The sequence below is a fragment of the Triticum aestivum genome, chromosome 6B (assembly GCF_018294505.1).
Source record: "Triticum aestivum cultivar Chinese Spring chromosome 6B, IWGSC CS RefSeq v2.1, whole genome shotgun sequence".
NCBI lineage: Eukaryota > Viridiplantae > Streptophyta > Magnoliopsida > Poales > Poaceae > Triticum > Triticum aestivum.
In genome coordinates, this window is record NC_057810.1 from 46,163,573 (window position 1) to 46,179,536 (window position 15,964).

General features: G+C 45.2%; 2 non-coding genes across 2 annotated transcripts; both read left to right on the top strand.

The window, feature by feature from the left end:
* The first annotated feature begins 10,951 nt into the window (after positions 1-10,951).
* Positions 10,952-11,024, top strand: TRNAA-CGC (transfer RNA alanine (anticodon CGC)). The gene has a single exon. It is a non-coding gene; the product is annotated as a tRNA-Ala (tRNA).
* A 2,561-nt stretch (positions 11,025-13,585) lies between these two features.
* On the top strand, positions 13,586-13,658 carry TRNAA-CGC (transfer RNA alanine (anticodon CGC)). The gene has a single exon. It is a non-coding gene; the product is annotated as a tRNA-Ala (tRNA).
* The last annotated feature ends 2,306 nt before the right edge of the window (positions 13,659-15,964 follow it).

A 15,964-nucleotide genomic window follows, 5' to 3' on the forward strand; every position in this document is an offset into this window, starting at 1 on the left:
CTTGCCCCTTCCCCTATAAATAGAGGGGTGAGGGGAGGGCTGCTGTACACAATTCAAGGCGCAGCCCCTCCCCTCCCCAACACCTCTCCTCCTCCGTACGTGCTTGGCGAAGCCCTATCAGAGTACTGCTGCACCAACAACATCACGCCGTCGTGCTGCCGTTGGAGCAATCTTCCTCAACCTCTCCTTCCTCCTTGCTGGATCAAGACAGAGGAGACGTCGTCCGTCCCGTACGTGTGTTGAACGCGGAGGTGCTATCCGTTCAGCACTTGGTCATCGGTGATCCGAATCACGGCGAGTACGACTCCATCATCACCATCCCCTTGAACGCTTCCGCACTCGATCTACAAGTGGTATGTAGATGCAAACTCACTCCCTTGACTCGTTGCTTAGATGAACTCATAGATGGATCTTTGTGAAACCGTAGGAAAAATTTTAATTTTCTGCAACGTTCCCCAACAGTGGTATCAGAGCGAGGTCTATGCGTAGTTCTTTATTGCACGAGTAGAACACAATTTTGTTGTGGGCGTAGATCTTGTCAACTTGCTTGCCGCTACTAGTCTTATTTTGCTTCAGCGGTATTGTGGGATGAAGCGGCCCGGACCAACCTTACACGTACGCTTACGTGAGACCGGTTCCACCGACTGACATGCACTAGTTGCATAAGGTGGCTGGCGGGTGTCTGTCTCTCCCACTTTAGTTGGAGCGGATTCGATGAAAAGGGTCCTTATGAAGGGTAAATAGAAGTTGACAAAGTCACGTTGTGGTTATTCGTAGGTAAGAAAGCATTCTTGCTAGAACCCAATTGCAGCCACGTAAAAGATGTAACAACAATTAGAGGACGTCTAACTTGTTTTTGCAGCAATTGACATGTGATGTGATATGGCCAGAAGTTGTGATGAATGATGAATGATATATTGTGATGTATGAGATCATGTTCTTGTAATAGGAATCACGACTTGCATGTCGATGAGTATGACAACCGGCAGGAGCCATAGGAGTTGTCTTTATTTTTTGTATGACCTGCGTGTCATTGAAGAACGCCATGTAAATTACTTTACTTTATTGCTAAACGCGTTAGCCATAGAAGTAGAAGTAGTCGTTGGCGTGACAACTTCATGAAGACACGATGATGGAGATCATGGTGTCATGCCGGTGACAAGATGATCATGGAGCCCCGAAGATGGAGATCAATGGAGCTATATGATATTGGCCATATCATGTCACTACTATATATAATTGCATGTGATGTTTATTATGTTTATGCATCTTGTTTACTTAGAACGACGGTAGTAAATAAGATGATCCCTTACAACAATTTCAAGAAGTGTTCTCCCCTAACTGTGCACCGTTGCTAAAGTTCGTCGTTTCGAAGCACCACATGATGATCGGGTGTGATAGATCCTGACGTTCACATACAACGGGTGTAAGACAGTTTTACACATGCAAAAACACTTAGGGTTAACTTGACGAGCCTAGCATGTACAGACATGGCCTCGGAACACGGAGACCGAAAGGTCGAACACGAGTCGTATGGTAGATACGATCAACATGAGAATGTTCACCGACGATGACTAGTCCGTCTCACGTGATGATCGGACACGGCCTAGTCGACTTGGATCGTGTAACACTTAGATGACTAGAGGGATGTCTAATCTGAGTGGGAGTTCATTATAATAATTTGATTAGATGAACTTAATTATCATGAACTTAGTCTAAAAACCTTTGCAAATATGTCTTGTAGATCAAATGGCCAATGCTCATGTCAACATGAACTTCAACGCGTTCCTAGAGAAAACCAAGCTGAAAGATGATGGCAGCAACTATACGGACTGGGTCCGGAACCTGAGGATCATCCTCATAGCTGCCAGGAAACAATATGTCCTAGAAGGACCGCTAGGTGATGCTCCCGTCCCAGAAAACCAAGACATTATGAATGATTGGCAGACTCGTGCTGATGATTACTCCCTCGTTCAGTGCGGCATGCTTTACAGCTTAGAACCGGGGCTCCAAAAGCGTTTTGAGCATCACGGAGCATATGAGATGTTCGAAGAGCTGAAACTTGTTTTCCAAGCTCATGCCCGGGTCGAGAGATATGATGTCTCCGACAAGTTCTATAGTTGTAAGATGGAGGAAAGCAGTTCTGTCAGTGAGCACATACTCATGATGTCTGGGTTGCACAACCGCCTGACTCAGCTGAACATTAACCTCCCTGATGAGGCGGTCATTGACAGAATCCTCCAGTCGCTCCCACCAAGCTACAAGAGCTTTGTGATGAATTACAACATGCAGGGGATGGTGAAGACCATTCCTGAAGTGTTCTCAATGCTGAAGTCAGCAGAGGCTGAAATCAAGAAAGAACATCAAGTGTTGATGATCAATAAGATCACTAAGTTCAAGAAGAGCAAGGGCAAGAAGAACTTCAAGAAGGACGGCAAGGATGTTGCCGCGCCCGGTAAGCCAGTTACCGGGAAGAAGTCAAAGAATGGACCCAAGCCTGAGACTGAGTGCTTTTATTGCAAGGGGAAGGGTCACTGGAAGCGGAACTACCCCAAATACTTAGCGGATAAGAAGGCCGGCAACACCAAAGGTATATTTGATATACATGTAATTGATGTGTACCTTACCAGTACTCATAGTAACTCCTAGGTATTCGATACCGGTGCCGTTGCTCATATTTGTAACTCACAGCAGGAGCTGCGGAATAAGCGGAGACTGGCGAAGGACGAGGTGACGATGCGCGTTGGGAATGGTTCCAAGGTCGATGTGATCGCCGTCGGCACGCTACCTCTACATTTACCTACGGGATTAGTTTTGAACCTTAATAATTCTTATTTGGTGCCAAGTTTGAGCATGAACATTGTATCTGGATCTCGTTTAATGCGAGATGGCTACTCATTTAAATCCAAGAATAATGGTTGTTCTATTTATATGAGAGATATGTTTTATGGTCATGCTCCGATGGTCAATGGTTTATTCTTAATGAATCTCGAGCGTAATGTTACACATATTCATAGCGTGAATACCAAAAGATGTAAAGTTGATAACGATAGTCCCACATACTTGTGGCACTGCCGCCTTGGTCACATTGGCGTCAAGCGCATGAAGAAGCTCCATGCTGATGGACTTTTGGAGTCTCTAGATTATGAATCATTTGACACATGCGAACCATGCCTCATGGGTAAGATGACCAAGACTCCGTTCTCCGGAACAATGCAGCGAGCAACCAACTTGTTGGAAATCATACATACCGATGTGTGCGGTCCAATGAGTGTTGAGGCTCGCGGAGGGTATCGTTATGTTCTCACTCTCACTGATGACTTGAGTAGATATGGGTATGTCTACTTAATGAAACACAAGTCTGAGACCTTTGAAAAGTTCAAGGAATTTCAGAATGAGGTAGAGAATCAACGTGACCGAAAGATAAAGTTCCTACGATCAGATCGTGGAGGAGAATACATAAGTCACGAATTTGGTACACACTTAAGGAAATGTGGAATCGTTTCACAACTCACGCCGCCTGGAACACCTCAGCGTAACGGTGTGTCCGAACATCGTAATCGCACTCTATTGGATATGGTGCGGTCTATGATGTCTCTTACCGATTTACCGCTATCATTTTGGGGATACGCTCTAGAGACAGCTACATTCACTTTAAATAGGGCACCGTCTAAATCCGTTGAGACGACACCGTATGAATTATGGTTTGGGAAGAAACCTAAGCTGTCGTTTCTAAAAGTTTGGGGATGCGATGCTTATGTCAAGAAACTTCAACCTAAAAAGCTCGAACCCAAGTCGGAAAAATGCGTCTTCATAGGATACCCTAAGGAAACCGTTGGGTATACCTTCTACTTAAGATCCGAGGGCAAGATCTTTGTTGCCAAGAACGGATGCTTTCTGGAAAAAGAGTTTCTCTCGAAAGAAGTAAGTGGGAGGAAAGTAGAACTCGATGAAGTACTACCTCTTGAACGGGATAGTAGTGCAGCTCAGAAAAATGTTCCTGTGATGCCTACACCAACTGAAGAGGAAAATAATGATGATGATCAAGGTACTTTGGATCAAGTTGCTACTGAACTTCGTAGGTCCATAAGGACACGTTCCGCACCAGAGTGGTACGGCAACCCTGTCCTGGAAATCATGTTGTTAGACAACGGTGAACCTTCAAACTATGAAGAAGCGATGGCGGGCCCAGATTCCAACAAATGGCTTGAAGCCATGAAATCCGAGATAGAATCCATGTATGAAAACAAAGTATGGACTTTGACAGACTTGCCCAATGATCGGAGAGCGATAGAAAACAAATGGATCTTTAAGAAGAAGACGGACGCGGATGGTAATATTACCGTCTATAAAGCTCGACTTGTCGCTAAGGGTTATCGACAAGTTCAAGGGATTGACTACGACGAGACATTCTCTCCCGTAGCGAAGCTGAAGTCTGTCCGAATCATGTTAGCAATTGCCGCATACTATGATTATGAGATATGGCAGATGGACGTCACAACGTCATTCCTTAACGGGCATCTTAAGGAAGAACTGTATATGATGCAGCCGGAAGGTTTTGTCGATCCTAAGAACGCTAACAAAGTATGCAAGCTCCAGCGATCCATTTATGGACTGGTGCAAGCATCTCGGAGTTGGAACATTCGCTTTGATGAGATGATCAAAGCGTTTGGGTTTATGCAGACTTATGGAGAAGTCTGCGTTTACAAGAAAGTGAGTGGGAGCTCTGTAGCATTTCTCATATTATATGTAGATGACATACTCTTGATGGGAAATGATATGGAACTTTTGGACAACATTAAGGCCTACTTGAATAAGTGTTTTTCAATGAAGGACCTTGGAGAAGCTGCTTATATATTAGGCATCAAGATCTATAGAGATAGATCGAGACGCCTCATAGGTCTTTCACAAAGCACATACCTTGATAAGATTTTGAAGAAGTTCAAAATGGATCAGTCCAAGAAGGGGTTCTTGCCTGTATTGCAAGGTGTGAGGTTGAGCTCGGCTCAATGCCCGACCACGGCAAAAGATAAAGAAGAGATGAGTGTCATCCCCTATGCTTCAGCCATAGGATCTATTATGTATGCCATGCTGTGTACCAGACCTGATGTAAACCTTGCAGTAAGTTTGGTAGGAAGGTACCAAAGTAATCCCGGCAAGGAACACTGGATAGCGGTCAAGAATATCCTAAAGTACCTGAAAAGGACAAAGGACATGTTTCTCGTTTATGGAGGTGACGAAGAGCTCGTCGTAAAGGGTTATGTCGACGCTAGCTTCGACACAGATCTGGATGACTCTAAGTCACAAACCGGATACGTGTATATGTTGAATGGTGGAGCTGTAAGCTGGTGCAGCTGCAAGCAGAGCATCGTGGCGGGATCTACATGTGAAGCGGAGTACAAGGCAGCCTCGGAGGCAGCGCATGAAGCTATTTGGGTGAAGGAGTTCATCACCGACCTAGGAATCATACCTAATGCATCGGGGCCGATCAAACTCTTCTGTGACAACACTGGAGCTATTGCCCTTGCCTAGGAGCCCAGGTTTCACAAGAAGACCAGGCACATCAAGCGTCGTTTCAACTCCATCCGTGAAAATGTTCAAGATGGAGACATATATATTTGTAAAGTACATACGGATCTGAATGTCGCAGATCCGTTGACTAAACCTCTCTCGCGAGCAAAACATGATCAACACCAGAACTCTATGGGTGTTCGATTCATCACAATGTAACTAGATTATTGACTCTAGTGTAAGTGGGAGACTATTGGAAATATGCCCTAGAGGCAATAATAAAAGTATTATTATATTTCCTTGTTCATGATAAATTGTCTTTTATTCATGCTATAACTGTATTATCCGGAAATCGTAATACATGTGTGAATACATAGACCACAATATGTCCCTAGTGAGCCTCTAGTTGACTAGCTCGTTGTGATCAACTGATAGTCATGGTTTCCTGACTATGGACATTGGATGTTGTTGATAACGGGATCACATCATTAGGAGAATGATGTGATGGACAAGACCCAATCCTAAGCATAGCACAAGATCGTGTAGTTCGTTTGCTAGAGCCTTTTCAATGCCAAGTATCTCTTCCTTAGACCATGAGATCGTGTAACTCCCGGATACCGTAAGAGTGCTTTGGGTGTACCAAACGTCACAACGTAACTGGGTGACTATAAAGGTGCACTACAGGTATCTCCGAAAGTATCTGTTGGGTTGACACGGATCGAGACTGGGATTTGTCACTCCGTATGACGGAGAGGTATCTCTGGGCCCACTCGGTAATGCATCATCATAATGAGCTCAAAGTGACCAAGTGGTTGGTGACGGGATCATGCATTACGGTACGAGTAAAGTGACTTGCCGGTAACAAGACTGAACAAGGTATTGGGATACCGACGATCGAGTCTCGGGCAAGTAACGTACCGACTGACAAAGGGAATTGTATACGGGGTTTGATCGAATCCTCGACATCGTGGTTCATCCGATGACATCATCGAGGAGCATGTGGGAGCCAACATGGGTATCCAGATCCCGCTGTTGGTTATTGACCGGAGAGTCGTCTCGGTCATGTCTGCATGTCTCCCGAACCCGTAGGGTCTACACACTTAAGGTTCGGTGACGGTAGGGTTATTAGGAAGACTTGTATGTGATTACCGAAAGTTTTTCGGAGTCCCAGATGAGATCCCGGACGTCACGAGGAGTTCCGGAATGGTCCGGAGGTGAAGTTTTATATATGGGAAGTTGTCATGCGGACACCAGAAAGTTTCGGGGGCATATCGGTATTGTACCGGGGCCACCGGAGGGGTTCCGGGGGTCCACCGGGAGGGGCCACCCCTCTCGGAGGGCTACATGGGCCGCAAGGGGCAGGGAGCCAGCCCCTGGAGGGCTGGGCACGCCCCCCACCTTGGGCCCATGCGCCTAGGGTTGGGGGGGGGGGGGAACCCTGAAGGGGGCGCCCCCCTTGCTTGGGGGGCAAGTTCCCCCTCCCTGGCCGCCGCCCCCCCTCTAGATCCCATCTAGAGGGGTCGGCCCCCCTTGCCCCTTCCCCTATAAATAGAGGGGTGAGGGGAGGGCTGCTGTACACAATTCAAGGCGCAGCCCCTCCCCTCCCCAACACCTCTCCTCCTCCGTACGTGCTTGGCGAAGCCCTGTCGGAATACTGCTGCACCAACAACACCACGCCGTCGTGCTGCCGTTGGAGCAATCTTCCTCAACCTCTCCTTCCTCCTTGCTGGATCAAGACGGAGGAGACGTCGTCCGTCCCGTACGTGTGTTGAACGCGGAGGTGCTGTCCGTTCAGCACTTGGTCATCGGTGATCCGAATCACGGCGAGTACGACTCCATCATCACCATCCCCTTGAACGCTTCCGCACTCAATCTACAAGTGGTATGTAGATGCAAACTCACTCCCTTGACTCGTTGCTTAGATGAACTCATAGATGGATCTTGGTGAAACCGTAGGAAAATTTTTAATTTTCTGCAACGTTCCCCAACAATATGATACTACCCACTATGAAGGTAGTAACATAGACTAGTAACATATGCATGTTACTAGTCTAAGTTACTCTGCACTATGACCAGCCTTATGTTAATTGGCATGCAAATTTGCATGTTACTACCCACTATGAAGGTAGTAACATAGTCTAGGGATATGTATGTTACTCACCATCGTGGCTAGTCTTATTAAGAAGTTTTGAGCGTTATTGAAAATAGAGCCCATGATTGTTGACAAGAAAATATTCTAAATCTTGATGCATTCACATTGGAAGAATAATATTCTTTTACTGCAAGCAGAGGAACAATTGAATATGCCATTTTTGTCATGAGATATTCAAATGTTTGTAGGGTGTAAAATAAAATAACGAGCAAGATACATCCGTTTGAGCGGCAAGTAAATCAGGACGGACATAGTATTTCTTATCCCTCCAACCATACAAAAAAGCTGGCTATCCTATCAATCTTTAATCCTTACAACCAAACAAGATTCGCGTATATTCTCGAACACATGGTTGAGGATATCAAACAACCAATCTCTCGCCGCCCTCAAATCAAACGCCACCTTAAAATCATTACATCAAGCAGAGAAAATTTAAGCGGGATCGAAAAATATATTTCCAAATAGAATTCTGATACAAGAAATTGAACACAAAGGTAGCTAAGGGCAGAAGATAGAATGATACATGCCATTGTGAATAACCATGAACGAATACTAGCTTATAGTGCTAGTGTTGCTTGAGAGAATAGAGCGCCTTGAAGATCCCCACAAGAACACCAATGATGGAGAGCACGGCGGCGATGGCTTTAGCATTGTTAGAAACAAACTTGTGCACCATAATCCGTAACCGCCTATTAAACTTACAATGTTCAATATCGATTAAGATTTCGAAGTAGCGGCGACCAGGAGTCATTTGCTGGGCAAGTTGGTTGAAGAATTGGAGAATTTGCTTGTCGGATAGCTCTCCATGTATGAAACCCTCCGATCGCAGCTTGTGCACGTCCTCCTCCCGATGCATGAGCATCGCGAGGATGGCGATGTAGGAGCACATGTAAGTATCCTCAGTATTCTTGGAGCCAGGTAAGGCCGTGCATACCTCAAAAGCCACCATATTGGTGAGCCAGGTTGCCCTTGTGCGGTCCAGATTTAGTGGCGACATGAACATCTTGTAGGAAAAGGCTCCTCTCTTGACTCCCATGTCAGTAAACTTGTCAGTTTCACTATGTTCTAGTTTGATGCCGATTCCTTCAAGTTCCACGGCGCTAACAGTTGCCGATACTGCCAACTGTCCAGGCAGTTGGTTGATCAACTGTCCTTGTTTGTGCAGTAGGAGGAGGCCGAGAATGTGTGGTGGTCGGTCTGATGGCGCCATGTTGATGTAACCAAAGGCATTGGAAGACGAAGACTTGACGCCCATTGAATTCCCCATATTTCCAATGAACGCGTCCACGTCTACTTCAGTGGCGGTCATCAGAGCTTCAATGACCAACCAGGGGAGCTGATTTTCCAGCAGCATGATGTCATTATCAATGCAAGCTTTGTTGGAGAGGAAGAATCGTTCCAGCGGCGACAGATAGGTCTCATACTCTTTTTCTTCTTCGCTGAGTGAACACAATTTCATATACTGCAGCAAGAAGCAGGCATCGTGAAACATCATATCTGCAAACTCTTGTGGGCTACCTGACACCGCAGCGGCGGCATATAGTCGGCGGGCCTGATCCGCGACGGCGAGGACCCGCCCATACATCTCCTCATATGAATGGCCTGAGTCCCTGGTGAAGGTGTAGGCAGCCACGCGCTTCACCTTCTCCATCCCCTGGAGGCGGGGCAAGCCGTGGTGGTAAGGGCCAATGGCCAGTGCCATCGGGATGACGAACTGATCTCCCATATCAGCCAAGCTCGCAGGGAGCCTATGGATCTTCATTCGCATCTCGAGGGATTCCGCCTCAAACTCCTCTACAAGTATGCGTATCTCCTCAGGCATCCCTACATCTTCTCTATACTCTACGGCCTCCATGGTCATGCCATTCTGGCTGTGGCTAGATCTAGAAATAGAATTATCAGACAAATCTTCCATCTCCTCCATCTACTACTCCTTTCTTTTTCAAACCTCCTCCCCTTTCTTACTAGCTAGGAGTACTACACTACAAGTCTACAACTCAGTGCTCAAGATCTGCTGCCCGAACCTACATTATATAGCCGGGTTGCTCTTGCTGTGCTGGCTAGCCACGTACCTATCTAATATTGATATTGCTACTAGTATTGTTATATATAGTACTAACTAACTAAAATAGACATATGGTTCATACTACAGTCGAGAGCAGCTCATTGGAAGTTATTCTGTATGCATGCATGTACGCCTAGCTACCTGTCTAGTATTGCTATTGCTATTACCTATTTATATAGTAGTATTGTTACCCGAAACCACTTTTGGAGCTCGGGCTCCAGTGAGGCCTCCAGATTCAAATTTGAAATTTCATTGAAATTCGTATTTTTACATTTAAAAAAAAAACTAAAATATGGTTCACATGCACTTCGCACGACAGTGTCCAGAGTGTACTAGCTCATGCACTTCGCACGACAGTGTCCAGAGTGTACTAGCTCGTTGGAAGTTTATATTCTATATATATGTGACCACTTTGCAGCTCATGCCAACATGCGCAAACGCATCTCTCCACGTTCTTGCAGCGAGTTGTTGCCGATAATGGGCCACAGCGTGTAACTAAAAGGGCAACGGAACAACGTTTCCGTTTGGTTGTCTCTGTCATAAAATTAAATAGACTAGCATGCATGTCTGGGAAATAGGTAGGTTTTGTAAAGGAAATTCCATATAATCATGCCCCGTTTTACTATAAAATGGGGCGGGGGAAACCCCTTTCGATCAAAAAAAAAAATACATATAATCATGAGAAACTATCCGTTCGTCACAGGAACAAGTAGAACAACGAGCGCTCCACATGGCAGGAATCCATGTCCGAGCACGGACCGGCTGTTGTCCTTGTGCCATCCTCGTGAAGAAGCTCCACGCCGTCTGCACATGCCTTACCGACGCCATGGCTGACTAGTTTCGAGAACGTTTTGCACCTCCTCATGCCGGCGTTTGGCGCGGCGGACAGGAAATAAGCTGGCTCTGGAACGAGCACCCGTTCTCAAACATCGCACATGTACCTCAAGCATCCAGGCACCGCCATACAGTCACCCCTCACAGCATCGCCGCAGTATATATAGTGCCATTGTCGATCGTGGAAGACGAAACCGATGAATCCTGGACAAGACATCGGGGCTCTTGAGTCTTGACCTCAGCTCTCAGTGGAGTTGTAACTTACGGAGGTTTTTGGATTCTGAAACGACACATCCAAGCGGGGCATTATCGTAGGGTCTGGAACAACAGGGAGCGCGACGGCGCCTGTACGGACTTTTTAGGCTCGCGTCCCAAGGTTGACATCGATCGGGGGTGTAGCTCATATGGTAGAGCGCTCGCTTCGCATGCGAGAGGCACGGGGTTCGATTCCCCGCACCTCCATTTTCCTTCAATTTGGTGCACTTTTGAATGATGTTTTCTATTTCTATTGTTCAGTTTTTCATTTTCCCTTCAATTTGGTGCACTTTTGAATGATGTTTTCTATTTTTATTGTTCAGTTTTTTACAAAGTCGTGATAATTTTTGAATGAACATTTTTTAGATGGTACACAGATTTTTTTTTTTACAAATTTCTAATATGTTCTGGACAGTAAAAGAATCACAAGTTTTAAAATATGTTTCGTAACATTTTAGAAAATGTTCATGAAATGTAAAAGATTATGGACAACGTTAACGCCCACACGTGTGGTGGGAGCCATAACCGCCCACACACCCTATAACACATAGACTGCGCCACATCACCGCATGCATGCATGTGAGAATTTTTTTGTATTTTCATATTTTAAATTTTTTTATCTCTTAAATGAAAAATCCGATTGAAAATCCGTTTTACCATTGAATCCCTCACGATGAGATCTTCGAAACTAGATCTCATATCAATATATTTTTATAAAAAAAAATTGGGTTAAAAGTTGCCATGTCTATTGCATATGAATTGCCATGATGTTTACACTCAAGTTGTCATGATATATTTTAGCTATTTTCTTCTATATTTAAAAGTAAATTTTGACATATTATAAAATGGAAAATTAAGAAACTAGACTTGTCATGAACCATAAACTAAAATTGACATGATACATGCACTTAAAATTATCATGGTTCATACAAAAAATAATTTTCATGGTCAAAATACTGGAATTGCCATCATAAAAAAACTAAAATTGCCATGCTCTACAAACTAAAATTGTTGGGGAACGTAACAGAAATTCAAAATTTTCCTACGAGTCACCAAGATCTATCTATGGAGAGACTAGCAACGAGAGAGGGGAGAATGCATCTACATACCCTTGTAGATCGCTAAGCGGAAGCGTTCAAGAGAACGGGGTTGAGGGAGTCATACTATGGAGGCATGGCCGAGTCAACGACCATTGAGTGTTTGTACAAGTTCTGCAGGGCAGTGGTGGCAGTGTTTGGACTTCAATACTTGCGATCACCCAATGTTGAAGGCACTGCTTGGATCCTGGCACAAAATGCAGCAAGAGGATTTTCCGGGATGCTTGGAAGCATCGACTGCATGCATTGAAATGAAAAAAACTGTCCATTTACTTGTCAGGGAATGTACAAAGGCGCCAAAGACGGTTGAAGTGTGGTACTTGAGGCAGTGGCCACATACGACCTCTGGATTTGGCACTCCTTCTTTGGTATGCCAGTAACTCACAATGACATCAACATACTGTACTGCTCCCCTGTCTTTGTCAAGCTTGTTGAAGGTTATTCTCCTCCGGTGAACTTCAAGGTCAATGGGCGGCACTACAACAAGGGATACTACCTAGCAGATGACATCTATCCGAGATGGTCCACATTTGTGAAGACTATCTCAAACCCCGTGCCAGGAAGCAAGAACTCCCACTTTGCCAAGTGTCAGGAGGCTTGCCGGAAGGATGTCAAGCGGACATTTGGTGTGCTCCAATCTCGATTTGCTGTTGTCCGGTACCCCGCTCAAACCTGGTCGAAAGATCAAATGTGGGAGTTCATGACTTGTTGTGTCATCTTGCACAACATGATCATTGAGAGCAAGCAGGAAGATCCAGTGTTTGACACTGAACCATATTACAGGCAGGGTCCTCTTGCCCAAATTGATCACCATCTACCAGCAACCTGGACTACCTTCTTAATATGCGTCAGGAGATCCGAGACCTACAGGTGCATCAACAACTGCAGCAGGATCTGGTGGAGCAGCTATGAAGGCTCAAGGGAACGCCTAACTCGACGTGTGATGAAATATGAGTTTTTATTTGTTAAACTATTTGTTTGTATTGATTTTCTGTGATGAACTATGTGACAAAATAGCTTCTGTTGAATTTGTGTCGAAGCACGTTGAATATGAGCTGAAATTGGTCAATTTGCATCCATACTGAGCCAATTGCGTCAAAGTGGACCGAAATCAACACCTGGGGGCAACCTTGAGGGCAGCGGCTAGGAACCCAACCCCCACGCTGATTTTTCCGCCGGCGCGCTACTCAGGCGGTGCTATTTCAAGTCTCATGGGAGCGAACGGCTGAAGATGCTCTTAGGGACGCCATCGCCGAGTAGTTACCCGATTGCCGGCTCGGACGACGTTTTCCGCCTCCTAATGCCCGTGTTTGGCGTCGCGGACAGGAAATAAGCTGGCTGTGGAACGAGCACACGTTCTCCAACATTGCACATGTACTTCGAGGATCCAGGCGGCGTTGGCGGTACCGCCACCGCCATACAGTCACCCCTCACAGCATCGCCGCCGTATATAGTTCCATTGTCGTCGAAGACGAAATTGATGAATCCTGGATAGTAAGATTTCAGACCTCTTTGACCGCAGTTCTCGGTGGAGCTGTTGTAACCAACGGAGGTTTTTTGGACTCTGAAACGACACATCCAAGCGGGGCATTACGGTGGGTCGGGAAAACAGCAGGACCGGCCGCGCCTGTACAGACTATCTAGGCTCGCGTCCCGAGGTGGACATCGATCGGGGGTGTAGCTCATATGGTAGAGCGCTCGCTTCGCATGCGAGAGGCACGGGGTTCGATTCCCCGCACCTCCACTTCTTCCATTATTTTTCTTCATTTTGGTGCGCTGGTGAATTTTTATTGTTCAGTTTTTCTATTGTTCAGTTTTTACAAAGTTGTGATCATTTTTGAATGTCATGAACATGTTTTAGATGGTACAAACATTTTTTTTGCAAATTTTCAATATTTTCAGGACAGTAAAAAAAATGACAAGTCTTAAAAATATGTTTCATAACATTTTTAGAAAATGTTCATTTTTTTAGGTGATTTTAGAAAATGTTCATGAAATGTAAAAGATTGTTAGTGCAATTTAAAAAAAAATGCAAATAACTTATAAAAAATTAGTTCATGCAAAGTTTAAAACGGTTCTAACACTTAACACAGTGTTTGCATATTCTTTTTAAAAATGTCATGCATTTTCAAAAAAATGTTTAACGTGTGTTAAGAAAAATGTGAACTGCATATTTAATAAATCTTCAACATGTATTTAAATAAATGTTGAACTTGTATTTATAAAATGCTGAACATGTATCTAAACATGTTCATTTTCTATTTAAAATGTTCAATGTTTGCTAAAAAAATTAACATGTATTTCAGAAAAGAAAAAACGAACAGGCAATAAAATGACGATGTTACGGTCCAGGGGTGGCTCACCTCTCTGGTAGCTGGCCCAAGCCCCCCTAGGTCTTCTCCTACTCTAGGCCATCATGCCAGCCCATGGACCCTGTAGAAGGAACATTCATGGAGACTTCACGTTCAAACAAGGAATCTATATTCATGGAGGACCCTCCACCAACATAACTGACTAAGTCCTGGTAACTCAAGGGGCCTCGGTATCCTATATAAGCCGGGGCCAAACTAGTCGATAGAGATCATATAGTCCCCTCGGCCCCCAATCGCCATGTACACAAACAGGGGTAGGGTTTTGCTTTGTAAGGAGGACCTGAACCTGGGTAAATATGGTCTCCTGTTTTCCTTCTAGTATACTCACCTTGTCAGGATAACCTACCGATGGATCTGCTAGAATCAACTCCGACAGTGGTTGCCATATAGGTCCCGCGTGGTGAACCTAAAGATTAGATGGGATCACCAATTGACACCGGCATGACCTAGACGCTAGGTCAAATCTTCGTTTTAGACGCCATGAGCTTCGTTGTCGACTTGACTGGCCACCTTGTCATGGTCGAGGGCTATGCTCCTGCCTGGATCATCTGATTCAGCAATCCAGAGTACGTTGCAGATTCACATGGCAAGCTCATTATGCCGGGCACAGGAGCACCAAGCCAAATTTTTGGGGTAGGCCTAGGTCCTGCAGACTAAATTTTTTAAGTAAGCCCAACTTAAGACGGCATAACAGTGGTGGCCCATGCAGGCACCGCGTGTTGAACTCAAAGATCTGATGGTATCGCCAGTTGACACCTGTGTGACCTATGCGCTGATCTAGACCTTTGTGTTTCGGTGCCATAAGCTTTGTTGCCGACTCGACCAGCCACCTCGGTCTGGCCGAGAACTATGCTCCAGGACGGATCATCTGATTCAACAATCCGGAGTACATCACGGATTCGTGGGGTGAGCTGATTCTCTAAGGCCTTGTGTTATGCCGGGCCCAGGAGAAGGCTGCGGAAACTCCGTTTTTCATGGTATATGGCGCAAAAGTCGTCCTTCCCAGCAACGTCAAGCACAATTCCCCTCGCATATCTCGGTACGTGGAGAAGGATGCCGAGCAGGAGTGTCGACATGACTTGTATGCACCGGAGATTAAAGCCAAGACGAAGGCCACGTGTGTGATCTATGTTTTACTCCCTCCGTTTCAAAATAGATGACTCAACTTTATACTAACTTTAGTACAAAGTTAGTATAAAGTTGGGTCATGTATTTTGAAACAGAGGGAGTATAAGCCAAGAGGAAGGGTCAATTCTTTGACGAATGTTTTCGGTCGGGTGCTTGACCAATCCATGACACCTGACATTCCTTATTAAGAAAAATGATTGTGAGTTTCTGTTAGTGGAGACTTGGCAAAGACAAATGATGGCGTCCATCAGTCAGGACACTACCAAGTACCTCCCGGGTGGACTCAGACAAAGGTCAGACTTGGCCGAGTTACTTTTTATCGCCGACTCCTTTTTCCTTGGCACCTGAAAATAATTATGTCTACTGAGTTGTTTTGCATTACTGAGTTATTTTACCTTCATACTTGGGGGAATACCTTGATTGTCAAGCTCCTGATAAAAGAAACTCGGCAAACCTCCAGCGGTGCAAGCTTGTGAACCCGCATATGGTCAACAAGCATTTGTAATTTCCATTTCCAAAATGTTGTTCTTCCACCATGTACAAGTTATGT